Source organism: Ovis canadensis, chromosome 14, assembly GCF_042477335.2.
Source record: "Ovis canadensis isolate MfBH-ARS-UI-01 breed Bighorn chromosome 14, ARS-UI_OviCan_v2, whole genome shotgun sequence".
Lineage (NCBI taxonomy): Eukaryota > Metazoa > Chordata > Mammalia > Artiodactyla > Bovidae > Ovis > Ovis canadensis.
Window position 1 is genome coordinate 25,078,332 of NC_091258.1, and position 20,687 is coordinate 25,099,018.

General features: G+C 52.9%; 2 long non-coding RNA genes across 2 annotated transcripts; one reads left to right on the forward strand and one right to left on the reverse strand.

Annotated features, from left to right (window-relative positions):
- Window positions 1-4,633: 4,633 nt before the first annotated feature.
- Window positions 4,634-12,856, reverse strand: LOC138419721 (uncharacterized). Its single transcript, XR_011249043.1, has 3 exons — window positions 12,692-12,856; window positions 5,494-5,625; window positions 4,634-4,916 (listed from the first exon to the last, which is right to left on the reverse strand). It is a non-coding gene; the product is annotated as an uncharacterized lncRNA (long non-coding RNA).
- LOC138419722 (uncharacterized) lies at window positions 6,413-8,174 on the forward strand. The gene is made up of 3 exons (XR_011249044.1): window positions 6,413-6,610; window positions 7,659-7,772; window positions 7,898-8,174. It is a non-coding gene; the product is annotated as an uncharacterized lncRNA (long non-coding RNA).
- Window positions 12,857-20,687: the final 7,831 nt, after the last annotated feature.

The window sequence follows — 20,687 nt, forward strand, 5'->3', positions numbered from 1 at the left end:
CCCAGCAATTATCAATAAAGCTGCTGCGGCACCTTCACACGGGTGTCTGTGTGGACACCCGCTCTCAGCTCCTCTGGGTGAACACCTAGGAGAATAGCTGGGGGATCACACGGTCAAGTCTATGACTGGCTTTGTGAGAAAGTCGCCCACCCGTCTTCAAGGTGGCTGCGTGTTCTGATTCCCACCAGCAATGAGTCCCGGGGCTGAGTTTGTTCTCTGAACTTCTGATTCCTGTTGATTCAACAAGGTGACACTGGGTGACAGTCACAGATGTGGTCGACAGCTCAGGCTCTGGCAGGAGGGGGCACAGCTCCCAGCTCTGCTGCTCACCTCTGCATGAATGTGGACAGGCCTTCACTCTAGGGGGTTGCTGTGGACTACATGGGGCATCTCGGGAACCAGGGGCTGGGGAGGAGGGCCTGTGTGAACATCAGCCACCACTGTAACTGTGGGTTTCATGGAGGATGCAGCTCTTACCAGGCCTTAGAAAGTTCAAGAGGGAAGGAACCCATGGTAGGCAGGAAGATGACCTGACATGTCTACGTCCCAGGGACCTTCGTGGTCAAAGAGACTTGGCAGATGTGAATACAATACAGACCTCCAGGTGGGGAGATAGTCATGGATTCCCTGGGTGTCCCCCATGTCCTCACAAGGGTCCTTCAAAGGGGTAGGTGGGAGGGTCAGAGTCAGAGACTAGAAGATGCCACCTTCTGGCTCAGCACAGATAGTGGCACCTCTAGAAGCTGGAAAAGGGAGGGAGACAAGCTCTCCCTGCAGCCTCCAAGAGGAGCCAGCCCAGCAGATACCTTCATTTTAGCCTGGTGAGCCCGTGTCAGACTCCTGCCCTCCAGAACTATGAGAGAATGCGTGTGTGTGTGTGCGTGTGTTTGTACTTATTTACTTGTTAGGCTGTGCCAGGTCTTAGTTGTGGCATGTGGGATCTAGTTCCCTGGCCAGGGATCGAACCTGTCCCCCTGCATTGGAAGTCTGGAGTCTTAGCCAGTGGACAACCAGGGCAGTCCCAGTGTGTACTCTTTTAAGCTGCTAAGTTTGGGGTCATGTGTTATAGCAGGAGGACACTGGTTCAGGTCCTTAGTGAGCAGGGGAGGAAGCAGAAGCCTGGAAAGTGGGTCTCAGGAGCCCAAGGTTTCACGGTGGGGAGGCGCCACTGGGGCAACCCTGCTGCCTCTGCTTCTCAGGCCTGCCTTGTCTTCCGTCCTGAGTCCATGGCTCTGACCGTATCATATGGGAGCCACACTGCCCAGAACGGTGGGGACAGGGGGTGAAAACCCCAAGGCTGAAAATAGCTCTGTACCCGGCATGGTTCAGTTTCTGCTGCTCGGCCTGCTGTGAGGTCGACAACTCACAAAGCCACTTCCTCCTGACTTGCTTCTGCCAGCGTCTTCGCTGGCATTTCCCCGTGCCCCATTCCCACTCAGCCCATGTTCTCCGAAAGCCGAGCTCTCAGCCATCCTGGGGTGAGGAGAGGTGGGTCAGACTCCAGGTATCTGTCCTTGGAAAAATTCCTGACATGTTTCCAGGCCAGCCTGTGACCAGGGGCTTCTGGTTTAGGGGACTGGGGTTTTTTTATTGTTGTTTTTTTCTCTTTTGGTGACTATTATGGTCTTCCTCGTTTTGAGGTTAACAGCGGCTCTTCCTTTCTCTAGTGTGAAATTAAACCATGATGCTGTTACAGTCAAGATGTTTCCATTCAAAACCACTATAAGCACAGCCCTAAGAAATTTCCCTTTACTTCCACTGAGTTACTGGGCTTTGACCTAAAGGTGATTTGTACTTGGAAAATCTGAACATCACCTGACACCTTGTCTCAGGGTGTGTGGGAGGAAAGGAATTATTTTCTAAATGAGACAATTTCTGTTTCATTTCAAGACAGGAATGCTTCAAAAATGCCAAAGATATTAAAAAAAAAAAAGCCTGTTCTTCCCATAAAGATTCAACCTACAATATCAGAGAAACAACCAAATCAAAAAATGGGCAGACCTGAACAGACACTTCTCCAGAGAGGACACACAGATGGCCAAGAAACACATGAAAAGATGCTCAACACTGCTCATTATTAGAGAAACACCAATCAAAACTGCAATGAGATGTCACCTCACACGGGTCAGAATGTCCATCATCAAAAAAATCTACACACAATAAATGCTTGAGAGGATGTGGAGAAAAGGAAACACTCCTGCACTCCTGGTGGGAATGTAAACGGATAGAGCCACTATGGACAACAGCATGGAGATTCCTTAAAATACGAGGAATAAATCTACCATATGGCCTAGCAGTCCCACTACTGAGTATGTACCCTGAGAAAACCGTAAGACTGTAAGACACAGGGCACACATAGCCCAGCGTTCACTGCAGAAATATTTACGACAGCCAGCACACGGAAGCAACCCCGACGTCCAATGACAGACGACTGTATAAAGAAGATGTACATACATACAACGGAGTACTGCTCAGCCACAAAAAGGAGCAAACTGGAGTCAGCTGTAGCGGAGCGGATGAACCTAGTGCCTGTTACACAGAGTGAAGTAAGTCAGAAAAAGAAAAACGAGTCCATCAGCACATGTATATGGAATCTAGAACAATGGTACTGATGAACCTAGGAGAGATCGAACTTGGGGACTCAGCAGGGGAAGGTGAGGGTGGGACAAATTGAGAAAGATGGTACCGATGAACCTATTTGCAGGAATGGAATGGAGATGCAAGGATGGAGAATGGACTTGTGCACACAGGGCGGGAGGGAGAGAGTGGGACAAATGGAGAAAGTAGCATCAACATATATACACCATCGTGTGTAAAACAGATAGATAGTGGGGAGTTGTTATGTAACACAGGGAGCACAGCCTGGCTCTCTGTGATGACCTAAAGGGGTAGGATGGGATGTGGGAGCAAGGAGGCTCAAGAGGGAGGGGATACATGTATATGTATATAAAACTGATTCACATTGTTGTATGGCAGAAACCAACACAACATTGTAAAACGATTTTTTACCAATTGAAAAAAAAGACTCAGCCTAGCAGCTGAGTGTTCAAGGTGTCCAGTTTACTCCCCAGCATGTAGTCAGTGCTCAGGGCATGTTTGTTGAATGAACAACCAAATGAGTGAACGTGTGAGCTGGGGAGCAGTACGTTCTGAAGCAACTGAGACGTTCCAGAGTTGACCCTCAAGCGCTGCCTCTGTTTGAACTGTTTATCAGGTGGAGCCAATGTTCCTGAGTCTTGCTTAATGGGGACTGAAGTGCACTTCCTTGTGGCCCAGGTGGAAGCAAGCTTCCTGAGTCTGGAGGAAACAGCCAGCCAGGCTTTGGCTCACGAAGGACACCGGTGACCAGAGGCTCAGAGGAGGGTTTAGAGTGTAGGGAAACCAGGAGACTGACAACAAAGCATCTTCATAATAGTGAAAGCAATGCGCAGCTGTCGAGAATCTGTCCTCTTGTGGGCAACCTTACAGGAGCATCGTTCCCAATATCCAGATGAAGAAACAGATTGAGGAAACTGCCCAGGTCTGGCTGACAGACCAGAGCGTGCCTCGAGGGTGATGGCTGTCTGAGGGCTGATGTCCCTCTCCCCACATCCTCCCTGCTCACTGAGCCCAGGTTTTATCCAGGCATCTCCTCCTCTGCCTGATTCAGGGAGAGGGGTCCCATTCTCAGAGCCAGCTGGAATTCCTGATTCCTAAGACAGTGGTTCTGACAGTGAGGGTTTAGGAAGGAGCTGGGGGCTGAGTGTCGGTGGTGGGCCATGAGCACAATTCCTGCAGGGGCTTCTCGGCAGTCTCCTCACTCCTACGAGAGGGCAGGTCCCTCTCTGCTGGGCACGGGTGGTACTGCCGCTGCACCTTACTGCCAGCTTTTGGGTGATGCTGACACCTGGACGGGGTGTGGCAGAGGAGTGCCAGCCTCAGGCTGCCTCAGTCTAGTTATTTTTTGTTTTCAAGGGCGAATAGTCCCTTGAACCTGGAGTTTTCTGCTCCGTGCTGCCCAAAGCCTCCTAAACTGTAGGACCTCAATGACGGCTCCTCAATGATGGTTCCTCTTCCTCATCTCTTCTTGACCTCCCTTCCCTTACCTGTTAGAAAAGCACAAGGACTCTGCTGGCGTCCTGCTCTTGGCGCCGCCTAGTCATTCACAGAAATCACCACTCTGGACCTCCCTCCCCTGGCTCAGTGGAAAGAATGGCCTCTACTGTGCTGCCCACTTCACAGAGTGTAAGCTGTGATGCCCAGAGGACAAAAGAACAAGATAAGCCCGAAGGGCCTCAGAATGCAGGAGCAGATCACACCAGACCCTATCACCCTTCCTGCCATGGTGCAAATGTTGCAGAATTTTTGAGACTTCCGTGGCAGCGTGTCTTGTCCCTTTTTGTCTGATACAAGGTTATCCTGTTCTTTTGCTTCTCCGTTTAAGTAGGCACACTACACCTAATCAGCAGATGACAGTGAGATGTCTACCCCATCCCTTTGCTCCCCTGCTATAAAAACAGAGATTAACCAAGTTTGTGATCAGCTGGGCCAGACCTGTGCACAGACCACAACATAAATGAAGCCTCACTGGCAAAGTAAGGCACAGGCAGAACCTTCATCGTGACAGAACACCGCCAGCCTTCACTCCACTTACCTGTAGCTCCTTCTCTGCCACTGACACACGTGCTCACCCCCTGGGCAGTCACACCTCTGTGGACAGGCCTCCCTTTCCAGTTCTCCTTGGTGCTCGGGGTGGGTCTCATGGCGGCTGATTACAGCCAGCAGTACAGCCAGGCTCTCCTTTCCCCGTCCTCCTGGGGGCGGCTGGAGCAGGCCGCATGGGGCGGCGCCGCTCCTCTCCTCCTCCAAGGATGGCGTTGCAGCCGTTCGGGTCCAGGTCCTGGCTCTCTGAGGGCAGAGCCACCTTGTGTGAGTCCCTACAGGTGGGAATCAGGGCAATGTTAGTTGTAAACAGCAGATGCCAACTGTCGTCGAGTTAGGGTTAGTTATGCCAGAAAGGAGTTTGCTGAGAGGACACCAGACAGGTGGAATAAGTGGCAGGAGGCTAGGAAGTTGGCCGCCGCTTCACTTCTCACAGCCAGGTAGCCAAGTAAGACTCACCTGGTGGGAACGTCTGCCTGTGGAGCCTGTGTCACAGGCTACCCAATCAAGGGAGACTGGGAAGTGAGGAACAGCATCTGATAGGTGAACTTGGGTCACATGATTGCCACTACCCCCACCACCCCCACCTGCAAGGGAGGCTGGGAAGTGAGTACTAGTGTCTGATTGGTCAGCCTGGGTCACATGTCTGCCACCCGCTCCCACCGGCAAGGGAGGCTGGGAAGTGGGTACTAGTGTCTGATTGGTGAGCCTGGGTCACATGTCTGTCACCCGCTCCCACCGGCAAGGAAGGCTGGGAAGTGAGGACTAGCTTTTGATTGGTGAGGCTGGGTCACGTGGCTGTGCCCAGCTGCAAGAGAGGCTGGGAACTGAGGACTAGCATTTTCTCCTCACCTCTGCAGAATGGGTTACTCCTCTGGCAGCTGCCGGGCTTTGGAGGCAGAGTGACCCAAGTCAGGGATGAATGAATATCCACTTCAGCTTGGTGGGCGGGTGTCCCTTCCATATTGCATCTGTGTTGACTGGCTACGAGAAAAGGGAGATGATGGTTCAGCTGTGCCGATGACTAGTGTCAGAGTGCAGGGTGGAAGGGGATTGACTGGGGCTTGTTAGCCATCAAATAAGGGAGTTTTCAGGAGTTTCAAGTAATGGAGTTAACAGTTTGTTCATTCACTCAATGGGTCACCACCGACCTGTCCACCTTCCATCCATCTGTTATCCATCTACTGAGCCAAACGTGAGGACAAACTTGGGACACATAGTTAAAGGAGTTGCCTCTGCCCCAAAGGAGCCCACAGTCTTGGTTTTTGTTTAGTCGCTAAGTCATGTATCTGACTCTTTGAGATCCTGTGGTCTGTAACACATCAGGCTCCTCTGTCCAAGGGATTTCGCAGGCAAGAATACTGGAGTGAGTTGCCATTTCCTTCTCCTTCCCGACCTAGGGATTGAATCCATGTCACCTGCTTTGGCAGGCAGATTCTGTACCAGTGAGTCACCAGGGAAGCCCTCCCACAGCCCCACATAATTCCAGGCAGCTCCTGTTTGCAGACTTTAGGACTCAGACACCTCTCTCTTTAGTCTCTATGTGACTGTGCTGGGCCGGGTGCATACAGATGATGGTTCAAGTTGGACCATCACATTTGCATTTTTTACCCTTTTGGTCTCAGCTTTGCAGAGGAAACTTTTCTGGAAGTCTTAAAAAAAACTGAAGAAAAAAACATACAGGAAGCCGTGTCTTGTGTTCTTTGTAGCGAGTCTTGTGCTAATTTTGAACCAAGGTTTATTTTTCTTTATTTTTAAATCCTGATTCTAGTGTGCAAAGAGAGAAGCTTCCTCCCGTGTAGTGGCAACCTCAGCCCTGAACGCACAGTGGGGCAGCAGGGATGTGTAATTCACACAGAGTGCCTGCTTGGTAGTGACAGAGCTTGACACACATGGCTGTTGCTATCTTGATGGGCGTCCGTCAAGGAAACGCAAGCCCTTTGGCTGCTGTCGTAACTGAAGTGTCCAGGTGGGTATTAGTTACTTCATCTGGCACCTCTTAGGGTTGTACCATCACTGGCTCACATATACCACCCTTGGCTGATGACTTCCAAATCCACATCTTTAGCACCAGTGTGATAGATTCCCTAACTGTCTAATGAACCCCTCCTTGATTTCTCTGCCAAGATGGCCCACCATCACCTCAAACTCAAATTATCTTAACCTGAGTTCCTGAATATATCAACCACTGCTGTGTGTGCTCGCTCAGTTGTGTCTGACTCTGAGACCTATGGATTGTAGCCTGTCAAGTTCCTCAGTCCATGGGATTTCCCAGGCAAGAATACTGGATTGTGTCACCATTTCCTCCTCCAGGGGCTTTTCCCAACCCAGGAGTCAAACTCGTGACTCTTGGCATCTCTTGCACTGGCAGGCAGGTTCTTCACCGCTGAGCCATCTGGGAAGCCCGTCAACCACTGCTCTTACCCCCAAAGCTTGCTTCCCCTCCTGGCTTCTCAGTTAAGGACAGCTGCAGAGTCTAAAAACCTGAGAGCCACCCTTCCCACCTGGCTCCCTCTAGGCCCCCACCATCTCTTGCCTGGACCACTACCGTAGTGGGGTAACTGTTTTCCTGCCAACATCTGGCCATGAGGCACACACATCTGATGCCATCTCAAGTCCCTAGCCTGAACCCCATGATGACTTGGTGCTGTGCTGTCCAGTATGGTGACTCCTGGTCCAGGCAGCTATTTATGTTAGTTATAATTGAATCATGACAGCCTCCCAAAAGGTCTCCAGGTTGCCTGCTCTGCTTCCTCATCCACACAGAAGCTAAGGAGAATGACCTAGGGGCTCTCAAGGGGTCAGTGGCCAGGTCCCACCCTGCTTAACCGTCAGTGGTAGCAGCACACTCTATGGCTCACGCTCCTGGCTGCCCTCATCCACCTGTCTGGCCACCTCCTCCCCACCTCCCTCCCTCGTGTCTCACTCTCAGCCTCTCCCTGCCCTCTGGTTCCCTCAGCACCTCCATGGCTCCATGCCAGCCTTCCATCCACACCCCTTCCTTATTCCTCCCGCAGGGCCCAGGATGACATGCACTTTCCTTGCATGAGGAGAAGGTTGAGGCCCAGGTCTGTGCTTGCCCAGCCTTGGGGGATGCTGGTTCAGTGCCAAAGGACTCATGAAGCTGACATGTTAGTGCTCCTTATTTTTTTTTTTTCCCCCATGGGTCCTTTACTGGACTGGGTGCTGAATTTTGGATTCTTTTTATTTAAAAATTTAAAAACTCAATTCGTTTATTGTTTTCTTTCTCTTAAAGAGGATCCTAAATTGCCCCGATGCTGGGCAAGATTGAGGGCAGGAGGAGAAGGAGGCGACAGAGGATGAGATGGTTGGATGGCATCACTGACTCAATGGACATGAAGCTCCGGGAGACGGTGAAGAACACGGAAGCCTGGTATGCTGCAGCCCATGGGGTCGCAAAGAGTCAGACACAACTGAGTGACTGAACAACAAGTTGTTTAAGGCCCCAAATCTCAATCCACTCTGGACAGGCCACGTGGTCCTAATAAACTCACTTCCCTCATTTTAACACATTATTGCCCAGGGAGATTTTGCAGAAACTTTATGCCTGTGACCAGCAATTTGTTATGTAAGGGAATATTGACACACTCTGGTCAATAATGTTCAGGTAATGAAAGATGTATTAATATGCCTCTGGTTGTAAGTTGCTAAAATTAGGAATAATGAGCCCTCCTCACCAGATCGCTTTAATGGTCGTGTAAGGACAGGGGACAACTCAGCATGATATCTAGAGCATGAGGGGTGGAACAGTTGAAGCTGGATCACACTGTCGGATAGAATAAACCACAATTAAAAGCAGTTAGAATTAATAATACCAATTTATGGGCATGTCAATTTGATCTGCAACCCAGTGGGTGGGTGTAACTGTTGCCCATTTTTCAGATGTGGAGACTGAGGCTTGGAGGAGAAGAGTGATTATGTGTGTTGGGCAGCAGCCCATTGGTGGAGCCCAGATTTCTGGGGGCTCAGGAGCTGGCTATTGCTGGGACGATGCTGATTTTCAGCCAGGCCACTGGGAGTGGGGTGCCCACCCGTGCAGAGACCCTGGTGGTGGCTTAGGCTTGGAGCGTGTGACTGGCTCCAGGGGCGTCTCCCGCTCTTCTCCTTTCTATTTCGGCTCTTCTCATTCTGAATTTCGTTTCGGCTCAGGCCCCTACCTTGACATGCATACATGAGAAACAAATGGAGTTTCAAGGACCCCAAACACCAAGGTAGTTCCACAGCACCAAGGTGCCTGGCTCCTGGGATTAGTCACGCACCTTTCTGATAAGAAAAGCGAAAACGTGAAGTAGGCGCCCTGTGACTTCCTGAATCCAGCGCTCCACGTCCTGCCCGAAGGAACAAGTGCCTCCCTGAAAGGAGCCCTGGGTGGAAGTCCCATGTTTCGAGGCCCTTGGAAGGGGAACTGGTCGGGGAGGTTTGGTTTCAGGACCTCACCTCCCGGCTGGTGGGGGGTCAGGGAGGGTCCCCGGGGGAGATCTGGCATCCCCACCAGGCATTGCTGGGGTGGCCCGACCCCTGGCGACACCTGTGCCTGGCCATTCGCGGTGGTGTCTTCCTGGGCGGCTGCTGGCATGGCTGTGTGACAGGGCTGCGCTCTTGCGACACGGGCTCCTGAGGTTTCTGTGGCCCCTCTGGTCAGAGGCGGCCCAGGTGCTGTGGGCAAGACATGTGCCAGAGACCGAATTAGACCCTCTTGGAAACAGAGCAGCCTGCCTAATGTTTCACAGGGCTGGTCTCTGGGCCCACAGCCTGTAACTGACACCCACCCTGCTTTCAGGGGCTCAGGAGGCAGGAGTCCAGACTCTTTGGTTAGACGTCCTGGGTCAGGGTCTTCCTCCTCTCATTACTGGGTGCTGACAATTTCCCCAGCTATTCTCCTCAGGGGCCTCAGTTTACTCATCATACGATGGGTCGGCGAATAAGGTCTAGGTCCCAGGGAGGTGCTGAGGATGGAGCAAATGAACCCATGTAGAGTCCTCCTCACAGTGACATGCGAGGCACAGCCTGAATGCAGAGTCAGTGCCTGTTGAAGGAGGTGGCGGTGAGGGGGTGGGTGGGGGGTGTCCCTAAAGCCCTGCTCTCTCCAGACAGAGGAATGTGATACAGCCGTTTAGAAGATTATTTTTTTTTGGGGGGGGGGGGAACAATCTGAAGTGTATAGAAGAGCTTTAGGTATAGTGCAAAGAACACTCTACTACTTTCTCACCCAGATTCAGCTCTTCTGTGTAACAGCTTTGAGATCTGAGTCACTGGCCTACAATCCACTCACCGCCAAGTGCGCCGTTTCATGGCCTTGAGTACCCCAGGTTGTGCAACCGTCGCCACAGTCCATTTTAGAGCAAGTTCATTGCTCCCTCCCCCAGGCAGCCCCTCACTCCTCGGCTGCCACGCCTCACCTATGTATTTAGGGCTTCCCAGGTGGCGCTAGTGGTAAAGAACCTGCTTGCCAATGTGGGAGACGCGAGACTCGGGTTTAATCCCTGGGTGAGGAAATCCCCTGGAGAAGGGCATGGCAACCCACTCCAGTGTTCTTGCCTGGGAAATCCCACGGACAGAGGAGCCTGGTGGGCTACAGTCCATGGGGTCACAAACAACTGGACACTACTGAAGTGTCTGAGCATGCACACATATGTATTTTTCAACCGTTACTACTTGAATTCATCCTTTTGATCGGTGGCGTCCACAGGTTTTGAGTCTCAGAGAGCCTTTTCGGTGTTAAAACCCCTTGCAGAGGCCATTCATTTATCCACTCAACACGTGGTTACTGAGCATCTACTGTGGGCCAAGCCTGGTGGCTGCGACCGAACAAAACAGACACCACCAGGGGCGAGAGGAGTCCATGCAGGTCGCAGTGTGGGAGATGCTGGAGAAGAACGGGGGAAGGGAAGCCGGAGAATGCAGCAGGGCCCTGGCCGTGCCAAGAGGCAGGGGGGGCAGCTGCTGTGGGCAAGGTGGAGCTGGGGGCGTCCTCACAGAGGGGGTGGCAAGGGTGAAGCCTGCATAGAGAAGAAGCTCGGCTGGAGAGTCACCCGAGGCCTGCGGACATCGGGGTGAGAGCAGACCACCAGGGGCTCATAGGGGGCTTCACATTAAATCTCCACACACTGGGAACCCCCACCAGTACCCAATGAGGTGCTGAATTCTGTTACATGCTTTGGCCAACAGATTTGTCCTTAATTAATCACAGCAGCTTCTGGTCCATCTAACCAGGGGTCACATATATATGTGTGAGAAACAGCGGGATGGGGACCCCTTGTCGGTGTCCCCAGCTCCTCAGGAGCCCACGGCCTCCCGGGTGGACATCAGCTTTTAGACCGCCTTTATTTCAGCACTTTATAAACTCTATTCCATAGGTCACTGCACCTTGAAAAAAAAAACCCAAACAAAACCCCCAAGAGTTTTCTATCCAAACAAGTTTTGAGAGTACCCATTTTTTTCCAGGCATCTCACAACAAATAGGCACATCTTAAAGGCTCTGAGGAGTCCTGCAGCAAGGAACTTGGTGCTTTCCAAACTCAGTAATCCTGGGAACCCTTTTATTCCACCACTCTGAAAACTAGTGTTACGTGGAAAATGCCTTGGGAAACAGAGCTCAGTTCTGCAGATGGACCAGCTGTGGTGTGGAGCCAGGAAGAGTTCAAGAGGCCAATGTGAAATGTAAGAATCATAGAGTATTTCAAAAAGGTTCCCTCTTATTGAGGCTTCCCTGGTGGCTCATATGGTAGAGAATCTGCCTGCAATGCAGGAGATCCGGCTTCTATCCCTGGGTCAGGGAGATTTCTCCTGGAGAAGGGAATGGCAACCCACTCCAGTATTCTTGCTTGGGAAATCCCATGGACAGAGAAACATGGCTGGCTACAGATCATGGGGTCTCAAAGGACTCTGGAGGAAGCAAAGGCCCCTCCTGACGCCCAGGCCCTAGCCTGGCTCCCAGCCGGGCTGTGTTGCCCTCCTGATGGGCATAAGCCACCTGAGAGCACTCCAGCCTCACACAAGGTCCTGATAAAGTGAGGCAGGTCACCCCCGCACCAGCAAACCTTGTCTCTGCTTGGCTCAAACAAGGAGTTGCTGCTTCTCTATCCATTACAGCCCCCTCTCCCATACATGAGTCCGACCCTATCAGAGGACCAGCCCCCTCTCCCACAGTGCCAGTCCAGGGTGAACCCCCATCCTCAGACCCTCCCCAAACCGCCTGCCCAAAGCCCTCTCCCATAGCAGGCTCTTTCTGGCACCCTCCCGCCCTAGTGTTCCCATGTGGAGGGTGGCCACGCCCCGCAGCTCCAAGCAGAACAAGATGAAGACTGACACGCTCTTGGGGTAAAGAGGTGCCGGGGAGGAGCCCCCTTTAGCCTGTTCCAGATCTGAGAGGCCCCGGCTCCCTCCACCTGTGGAGTCCTCCTCGCACCTTGACCCCCTCCTCGACCTGCCTGTTCCATGTCTAAGGACCCTTACGGTGACAATGGACCCCCCTTGGTCACTCTGGAATAATTTCTCTGTCTTTAAGTCAGCTGATTAACTTGTGTTAACTCGTTGTCAACAGTTATTCCAGGCACTGGGAACGAGGGTGGGACCCACCTGGGGGACCCACTGGGTGCCATTCCCTGTTCACCTTGTCCTCATCATGGAGATGGGGACCCTGAGGCTCAGATTGGTTGCATGGCCACATGGCAGGTGAGGGCTCCCGTGGGACCTCTGGGCCCCTCGTGCGGAGGCCAGGGCCTGGTGTCCTCTCCAGCCTCTGCAGGCCTGCCTTGGGCTATGGACTTCCGCATCGCTGTCCCCTAGACACTGAGGCTCATCCCACCCCGCGGCTGGGGCAGCTGCAGAAGCCACAGGCGACATGGAGGGGGGCCCTCACTCCCCACCCCTCTCCCAGCTCCTCGTCGCACAGACGAGCTTCAACCAGACACCCTGCCACACCCTTCCCAACCAGTTTCTGTTCATCGAATCGGACCCATCGCATGTTGAGTCGGGAGCAGCTGGGAGCGTGATAAAAATATGAAACCATTCAGACTCTGGACCTCACCTGGAGTGGTCCTCGGAGCCCTGCAGGTTTAGTTTTGGAGAATCACGCAGTAGAAGCCTCTTTGATGATGGGTTTTCCGTCTGTGGGTCCCCTTGGGGTGGTTTTGGGAGTGAAAGCTACGGAGTCCATAGTCATCAGGATGGTGGTGCGATCTGGAGGGAGCCGCTGGAATTAGAAACAAGGTCCACAGTGAGGCGGTGATTCTGCCAAAGGTGATGTGTTGGCCTGACGTGGAAGGAATTGGGACAACACCACGCGGGGCAGGAGCTCAGGGCCCGAAGGCCCTTTAAAGACAGACTGACAGACCTCTGTGTGTTGGTAAGGACACTGGGTCCCCTGGAATCCTGCCCACCCAGGCCACCCGGACAGGGAGTGGTGAAGTGAGACCCGACTCCTGGGGCAGGGCCGCTCGTCATGGGCCACACAGGCTCCCAACCCATCTCACAAATTCCCGCTCACGCCTCCCCTCTACTCGCTCCCCTGGACTCCTCTCCTGCGGCCTTGCCTCCCCTCTAGATATTCTGGCAGGAGTTCCCACTCCTTGGTGTTCCAGTGATTAAGAATCCACCTGCCAGTGCAGGGGACATGAGTTTGGTCCCTGGTCCATGTGCCATGGAGCAACTAAGCCCACGTGCCTCAGCTACTGAGCACAGCTACTGTACTCGGGCAACTGTGGAAGCCCGAGTACCCTAGAGTCCACCCGTGGCAACAAAGACCCAGAAATAAAAAGCAACACAAAGCAAGATTCTGTCAGGAGCTGAAAAGCAAACAAAGGTGGAAGCTCAGGATTCCCAGACACTGACCCACCCTGGGGGCTGTTAACAGTGCCCCCGCTGCCTCCCTGGATTTGTGAATCTGAAAAACAGCAGCCAGCAGGTTGGCTTTCCCCTGAGGGGTGCAGCCTGGGAGAGGGGACGGAAGCAGCAGCAGGAGCAGGGCTCAGCTTTCTGAGTCCTTCTGGGCCTCTCGGCCCTTGCGAGGGCAGCGCGCAGGCACTCGGGGCATTGCCGCCTCTGGTCTGCCTGCGAGCCCAGGGACCGGTGGCCCAAGAGGGCCGGCAGGCTGTTAAACTCCCTGGGCCAGAGGCAGTGAGTCCAGAGCTCAGCCGAAGCTGGGGCTGGCCTTGCCTTGAACGCGGCCGTGAGGGAGAGGAGGTCAGCCTCCATCAGGTGACGACCACGTGCATCTCAGATGGCAGGACGTAAGGCAGAAGCCAAGGGGTATTTGGGGGAGAGGCTTTCCCAGCTGTCCTGTAAGAACACCCTCCCTGCCCCCCCTACACCTGCTCTGGACATAACACCTAGTGATGCTTTGGACATCACTTTGGATGCTTTGGTTTCTTGGAGTGTAGGGCAGGATTCTCCTGCTCCTAAGAATCCATGCAGCCCTTTGGGGGCTGAGCACTGCACTCCCTGGGCTGGCTGGGTCCCAGACATGATGGAGATGAGAAAACCCAAAACATCGGTGGAGGGGTTTGGTATCATGAGGAAGGGAAACTAGCCTCTCCGTTCCCTCTCCTCACCCCACCACTGGTTTGGTTTGAACACATTTTCCCCCTTATTTATAAAAATAGTACAGCAACCGCATTATATAAAATTTGAAAAAGGAGAAAAGAACTGTTTTCCACTCCACCCCCCACATGCCCACCACTAACCTCTCAGCCCCTGGTCTCATTCTGGCGCAAGTATGTATTTTGAACTGTTATTATTTTTTTTTAAAAGCATATTATATCATGCACACTGTCCTTGTTGCTACAGATCTTCACAACTGTCTGGGGAGTTTGGGGAGCACCTGCTGGGCTGGTCACCCTCTGAAACTGTCCCCATGTAGGTGGCCAGACAGGTAGTTTGAAAGCTTGTGATCCTTAGGGAGGACACCTCAAATGCCCGTGGGTGTGTGGTTTTGCTAATTGTTCTCTTAGGTGATGTCCAGGAGTGGCGTTACTGTGTGGCCGATGTGATCCAGTCCCCGGTCACTTCTCCAAGTCGCCCCCTCACCATCCCCACCCCTCTGTGGCCGCATGTGGCTCCTTGCTGGCCCCAAACATGTTATTCGTGGTCCTGCCTCAGGACCTTTGCACGGCTGCTCCCTGGACATTTCTCCAAGTCCTTCATGTGGCTTTTCCCTTCCTTTGTCCTGGAGTCTGCTCAGATGTCACCTTCTGAGAGGGGGCTCACTTTCCCTGGCATTGTCTGGCTTTATTTTCCTGGGGGCACCAGTCACCATGCGACATGACCTCGGCTAGTGCCCTCCCGCTAATGGCACGTGTCATGAGGATGGTGTCTGGGGCATTGCCCTGTCTCCATCCTGGGGGGCAGCACGGTGTGTCTCCAGGAGCACACCCGCATTCAGAGGGCTCACCTGTGCCAAGTGCTTTCTGATCATGAGTGTCCAGTTTAATTCTCCCCACGACTCTGGGGAGGGAGTCCCCCAGCCCCATTTTTCAGCTAAGGACACAGGGGCTCAGAGAGAGGAACATTTACAAGGTAGGTGGTGGAGGGGGGTGTGGGGTCAGGCGGCCCTTCTCCGTTAGCTGAGGTGCACACAGCCCAGCTGTCCTGCCATGCTTGGGACGACTCCGCCTGGCTTGCCTAGATCTCCAGCCTGTGCACTGGTCCTCTGCAAGCAGAGGACTGCTTATTCCCAGGCTTATTCTCAAAACAGGTCTCAGTAGGGCCTGCAGAGGCTTCCCTGGTGGCTCAGTGATAAAAAGAACCCGCCTGCCAATGCAGGAGTTGTGGGTTTGATCCCTGGGTGGGGAAGATCTGGAGAAGGAAATGGCAATCCACTCCAGTATTCTTGCCTGGAGAGTTCTGTGGACAGAGGAGTCTGGCGGACTTCAGTCCGGGGAGTTGCAAAGAGTCAGACATGACTCAGCGACTAAACAACCACCACCACCACGGGCTGGGGATCTGCGTTTTGATAAACTCAGCAGGTGATGCCCAGGCAGGCAGCTAACGGTACTTGGAGAAACCACAGCCCTGGAAGAAGCGAGCCTCCCCTTGCTCATCTTCCCCAAACTCTGACCACACGGGGAGAGACATCTGATGGTGGTGGGTCGGCACCTGTGAGCACCGCGGCGCATCCCCCACAACCGATACGAGGAAATCCTACTTTCACTGGTGCTCATTAAAGAAGGGAGACAAGACCCTAGGGACTCTTAGATCTGGAAGGGCACTTAGAAATCAGGCAATGCCCCGAGGTTTTTTCCTTTTGAATTTTGATTTTTTAGAAAATTGGCTTTATTTTTTGAGCGGGTTCAGAGCAAGATTGAGTGGAAAGTACAGAGGGTTCCCACATACCCCTGCCTTGCCAGGGCCCCCACAGTGACCCCCAGCCATCCCCATGTCCCACCAGAGAGGTGCATTCTGTACACTTGATGAACCTCAACTGACACACGGTTGGCATCCAAATTCTATGGTCTAAGTTTGGGTTCAATCTTGATCGCGTATATTCCATGGGCTTGGTCAAACACACATTGACACGTATCCACCGTCAGAGCATCACATACAGTTCTACTGCCCTAAAAATCCTCTTTGCCCCACCCGCTCATCATCCCCTCCCCAGTACTCTGCTTTTTAAGCTGGAAAACCCAGTAGCTGGCAGATGTATTAAGGCCCAGGACACACATGACAGACTATGTTTCAATAGACTATTTGGGGGAGGGGATACAGGAATATAACCGGTCATTCAAAATGATTCATGGGGACTTCCTGGTGGTCCAGTGGCTAAGACTGCTCCCAATGCAGGGGGCCTGGGTTCCATTCTTGGTCAGAAAACCAGATCCTGTGTGCCGCAAGTTTGCATAGGGACTAAAGAGCCCATATGATGCAACAAAGATCGAAGAACCTCGGTGCCGCAACTAAGACTCACACAGCCAATAAAAACCATTTAAAAATGATTCATTAAAATGAAAAATTATGTTTTGTGACGTTATTGCAAAACGCACAGTAATTTTAAAGATCAGACCAGATGCTTATCAGATATCTGTGCCTTTAAAGTGACAAGCTGGTAGAGATTTAACAGGTTCTTCAGGGAAGCATACAGGGCCTTTGTCAATGTCCATGGTGTAAACCCTTAAGCTCCTGGTGTGATGTCTCTAAGCACGGGGCTGGGGAGGGACACGCACAGTTGGCACTCACAGGCAGGGTGGGAGCTGCTGGTGGGAGCAGCTCCCTAAAGACCTTGAGGGTCAGAACCCTGATTTCTCTGTGGAATACTAAAATCTTAGGTCTAGAGAGGCTGGAGAGATGGGAAAATTGTTTACACATCCCTCAGGGAATTAGTAATGAAGCCACCAATAGAACCCAGCTCCCAACCTGCAGGCAGGTGAGTTCTTTGTCTACACACAGAGTCCCAGGATCTAAGCAGTGAATAAAGACGTTGTGAATAAAATGACACCAGGGGCTCTACAACTATACAGCATGTACAAGAAACAACGAGCTCTAGATTCAAGCGTGAGACCCACAAATTCCCTCCTCTGCAGACTCATTTATTCACGAGTTAATAGAGACAGTATTTGCTGAACACAGACTCCTTGCTGGTTACTCCAGGCACTGCGGGAGTGAGAGAGGCATTCGTGGATGCTCCTGGGGGGTTATGTGTGTTTGGGATGGGGCTCTGGTGTGCTCACGGCCTTGAGGAGGGACTCAAGGAGGGTGTGATAGAAAGTAAGATGCGGCTAGAGCCTGCTGGACTTTCCCAGGCTCTGATTACGTGGCTTGGCCGCTGCCTGGTGACTTTCGGCACCTCTGGTCTGCTCATAATTGCACACCTGGCCCAGGACGGGCACCACACAGGTGCACTGGGGATGTTCATGCCACAGTCAGGGGCTGGGTACCCAGAGGGCTCCCCCATCCAGGATTCTGGTCTTCCTGATCTCACCAGTACCGCCCAGTTCCAAGGTGGTCAACCAAGGGGAAGTCTGGTCATTTACCAAGAAGCTCATGGGTCTGTGGAGGGATTGAACTGGAGGCAATCTTATGACTAAAGGTTTAGTTTGCAATCTGACCAACCTGGGTTCAAATCCCATCTCTACCCTCACACTGGGAAGTCCTTTCCCCTCTTCGAGCCTCGGTTTCCCCATCTGTGCAATGAGGATAAAATGGCTCACCTCCCAAGGTTTGCTGTGAGGGTTAGAAATCATATGTTGATGGAATAATAGTGTCTGGGACAGAGAAGGGCATATAATAAATATTCAAAACATAATTAGAGCAGATGTCTAGTAGATATCTCAGTAGGTGGAAGGAAACGGGACTCTGGGGTTGATCCAGCTTTTGACTTTGCAGATGGAGAAACTGGGAACAGAAAGGGGAAGAAGCAATTGGCCTCTAGTCATCTGGCGAGTTAGAATCAACACTGAAACTCAACCTGGGGGTGCTGTGTTGCGGGGTCAGCGGCTGTGGAGGCTGCAAGAAACGAGTGGGCGAGGGAAATGGGGCTGGGAGTTGGCTGAACTCCTGGCTCAGGATGGGTTACTTTGCTTTTTGAGCCAAAGCAACAGTTCTTCAGGGTGATGAGAGAACAGCCATGAAAGTTCTTTGCAAACTGTGAAGTGCTGAGAACTCATACCAATAACCAGACATGTTTACTGATGCTTCCTATGTGCCAGGGAGTGTGTCAAATGCTCTGTGCATATTAAGTTCTGCCAAAAGCCCCGGGAGGGAGCTACTGTATCCCTGTTTAGTAGACAGGACCAGAGAGGTGAAGTCACTTGCTGAAAGTCACACAGCTGACAACAGGCCAAGCTTGTACCCAACTGACTCCAAACTCCTATCTGACTACTGCACACAGCTGCATCTTTATGGTGTCCTGGCTCCTGGAACGGGTTAAAGGACAGCAAAGGTTTATGGCTGGAGAAGGTGGCCGGTGACTGTGCTTGCTGAAGCAGCCATATCGATCTAGTTGGCGCCCCCACCCTACCCTTGCCGCCCCGTCCACACCCGCATCTTCCAGAAGCCTGGGCAGGATCTTCCCGACCCAGCGTGCCCCACCAGGGGATTCGCTCTGTGTCGAGAGAGGAGGCTGAACCGTCTCCTCTTCAAGTGAGAAACAGATGTCAAGGGCCTGGCCACCTCTCGCTTGAAACCCCAGGAGTCAAGACCAAAGTACCATCCTGGCCCTTGAACTCCATCTGGCCCCACCTCCCCTGGTCCCGCCCCACCCTCTCCTTCTCACTTCCGGGGTCAGGGGGCCCGAATCCCGGGGGAGGCTAGCAGAGCAGGCTTGGATCCTCCCTGGAAACATCTGCGCGGGGCTGAGGACCTTTCGTGGGAAACTTGTATCCGCCCACCGTCAGGTCCGCAGCTGAGCCGAGAGCGGGCAGCGGCCCCGGGCCGGGTGGGGCAGACGCGAGGGGGAGCACGGTCAGAGGTGCTCAGGCCCCAGCCTCGTCGGCTTCGGCTCCAGGGTTCCATCAGAGCTATGCAGGGGTCACTCTGGTTGGAAAGGAAGTGGGTTGGGGCTTGAAGTTGCACTGAAATAGCACTTTGTAAGACTCGAGGAAATGTGAATTGTTCAAAACAAAGCACACACAAGGGCAGACTGAGCTGGGGTGGAGGGGGGTTGCATTCAGCCCTTGGCACCCCCGCCCCCACCTGAACTCCTCTGAGGCCAGAATTATCTGGAGTGGAGGGAGGGAGCTCTCGGTCTCTGCAGGTGTACCAGTCTGGCAGGGGGGACCTGGGGACTTTGCCAAATGTTCTCTGTGACCGATGTGCGGTCTGTCCACTGTGTGGGGGTTCCTGGAGGTGGGGGCCAGTTTGGGTTGAAAGCCAACTGTTGCCCACTCCACAGGCTGGGGAAGGTGCGGCTTCCCTGACTCGGGCAAAAGCACCATGCACACCAGCACAGCTTCAGCTTCCTGGTCTTGTATCAGGAACAGGCATGGAAGTTGACAGAATTCTAGAATAAAGATTTGTATGATGTCACATAACAGGAAGTTACAGGGAGGCTTCAGGCTTGGCTGGTCCATGGCCCAGAGGTGTCCTCAAGGAGCCAGGTCCTTCCTGTCACCCTGTCTTGCCCACCATGACGTTGGTTTTATCCTCATGCTGGTTACAAGATGGCGGCCATGGTTCCAGGCATCACGGAAGACGAAGGACCATCTCTTCCGTGGTGCTCTCCTGGAAGTCAGGAGATTCTCCCAGAAGGCCCCTGGCTGTCACTGTCTTCCAGTTCATTGGCTAGAACTAGTCACGTGTCCCATCCTGAGCCAATCACTCTGGAGGAGTGGGACTGATGATTGGGTTAGACTAAAGACTGAGCGACCTCACTTTCGCTTTTCATTTTCATGCATTGGAGAAGGAAATGGCAACCCAATCCAGTGTTCTTGCCTGGAGAATCCCAGGGATGGCGAAGCCTGGTGGGCTGCCGTCTATGGGGTCGCACAGAGTCGGACACGACTGAAGCGACTTAGCAGCAGCAGCAGCAGCAGCAGCAAAGATGGAGAGTGGGGAGGGGGCGGGGGGAAGGCTGAGTGTGTCAGCCTCAATGTCTACTACAGCCTAAAAGCCCATGATTGCAGGATCCCTGTGGAGCTCTCCCCCTGGAAATCCAGGTCTCCCTTTCTTCTGTGTTAAAAGGGACAGAGCAAACTCCCCCAACACAGCAGACTCAGAGCAGCTGCATTTCAGGCTCTCAGAACCCACCTCGTTTCCTGCTACTGACTGACCTTTAACACAGTCCTTGGCTGGCGTCTGATGTACTGAGCTGCACCCAGCGATTTGCCAGTGCTGCACAGTCCCCCACCGCCCCACTGGTGCTCTGGCTTCGGTTCCACCAATGTCCTTACACCAGGAAAGCCCCTCACCACTGCATCCTCTCCCTGTCCCATCTCCTTCTTTTATTCCTTGCCCCAGAAGCCCAGATTTTATATCTTTGTTCCTAGGAGCCTCTGGTCTCTGAAGTTTTCCTTTCAACCTTAAATGGTGCCCCAGCCCATCCAGCTGGGCCTTGAACAATATTCAGTGGAACTCTTTGTTTCCTTTAACTGTCT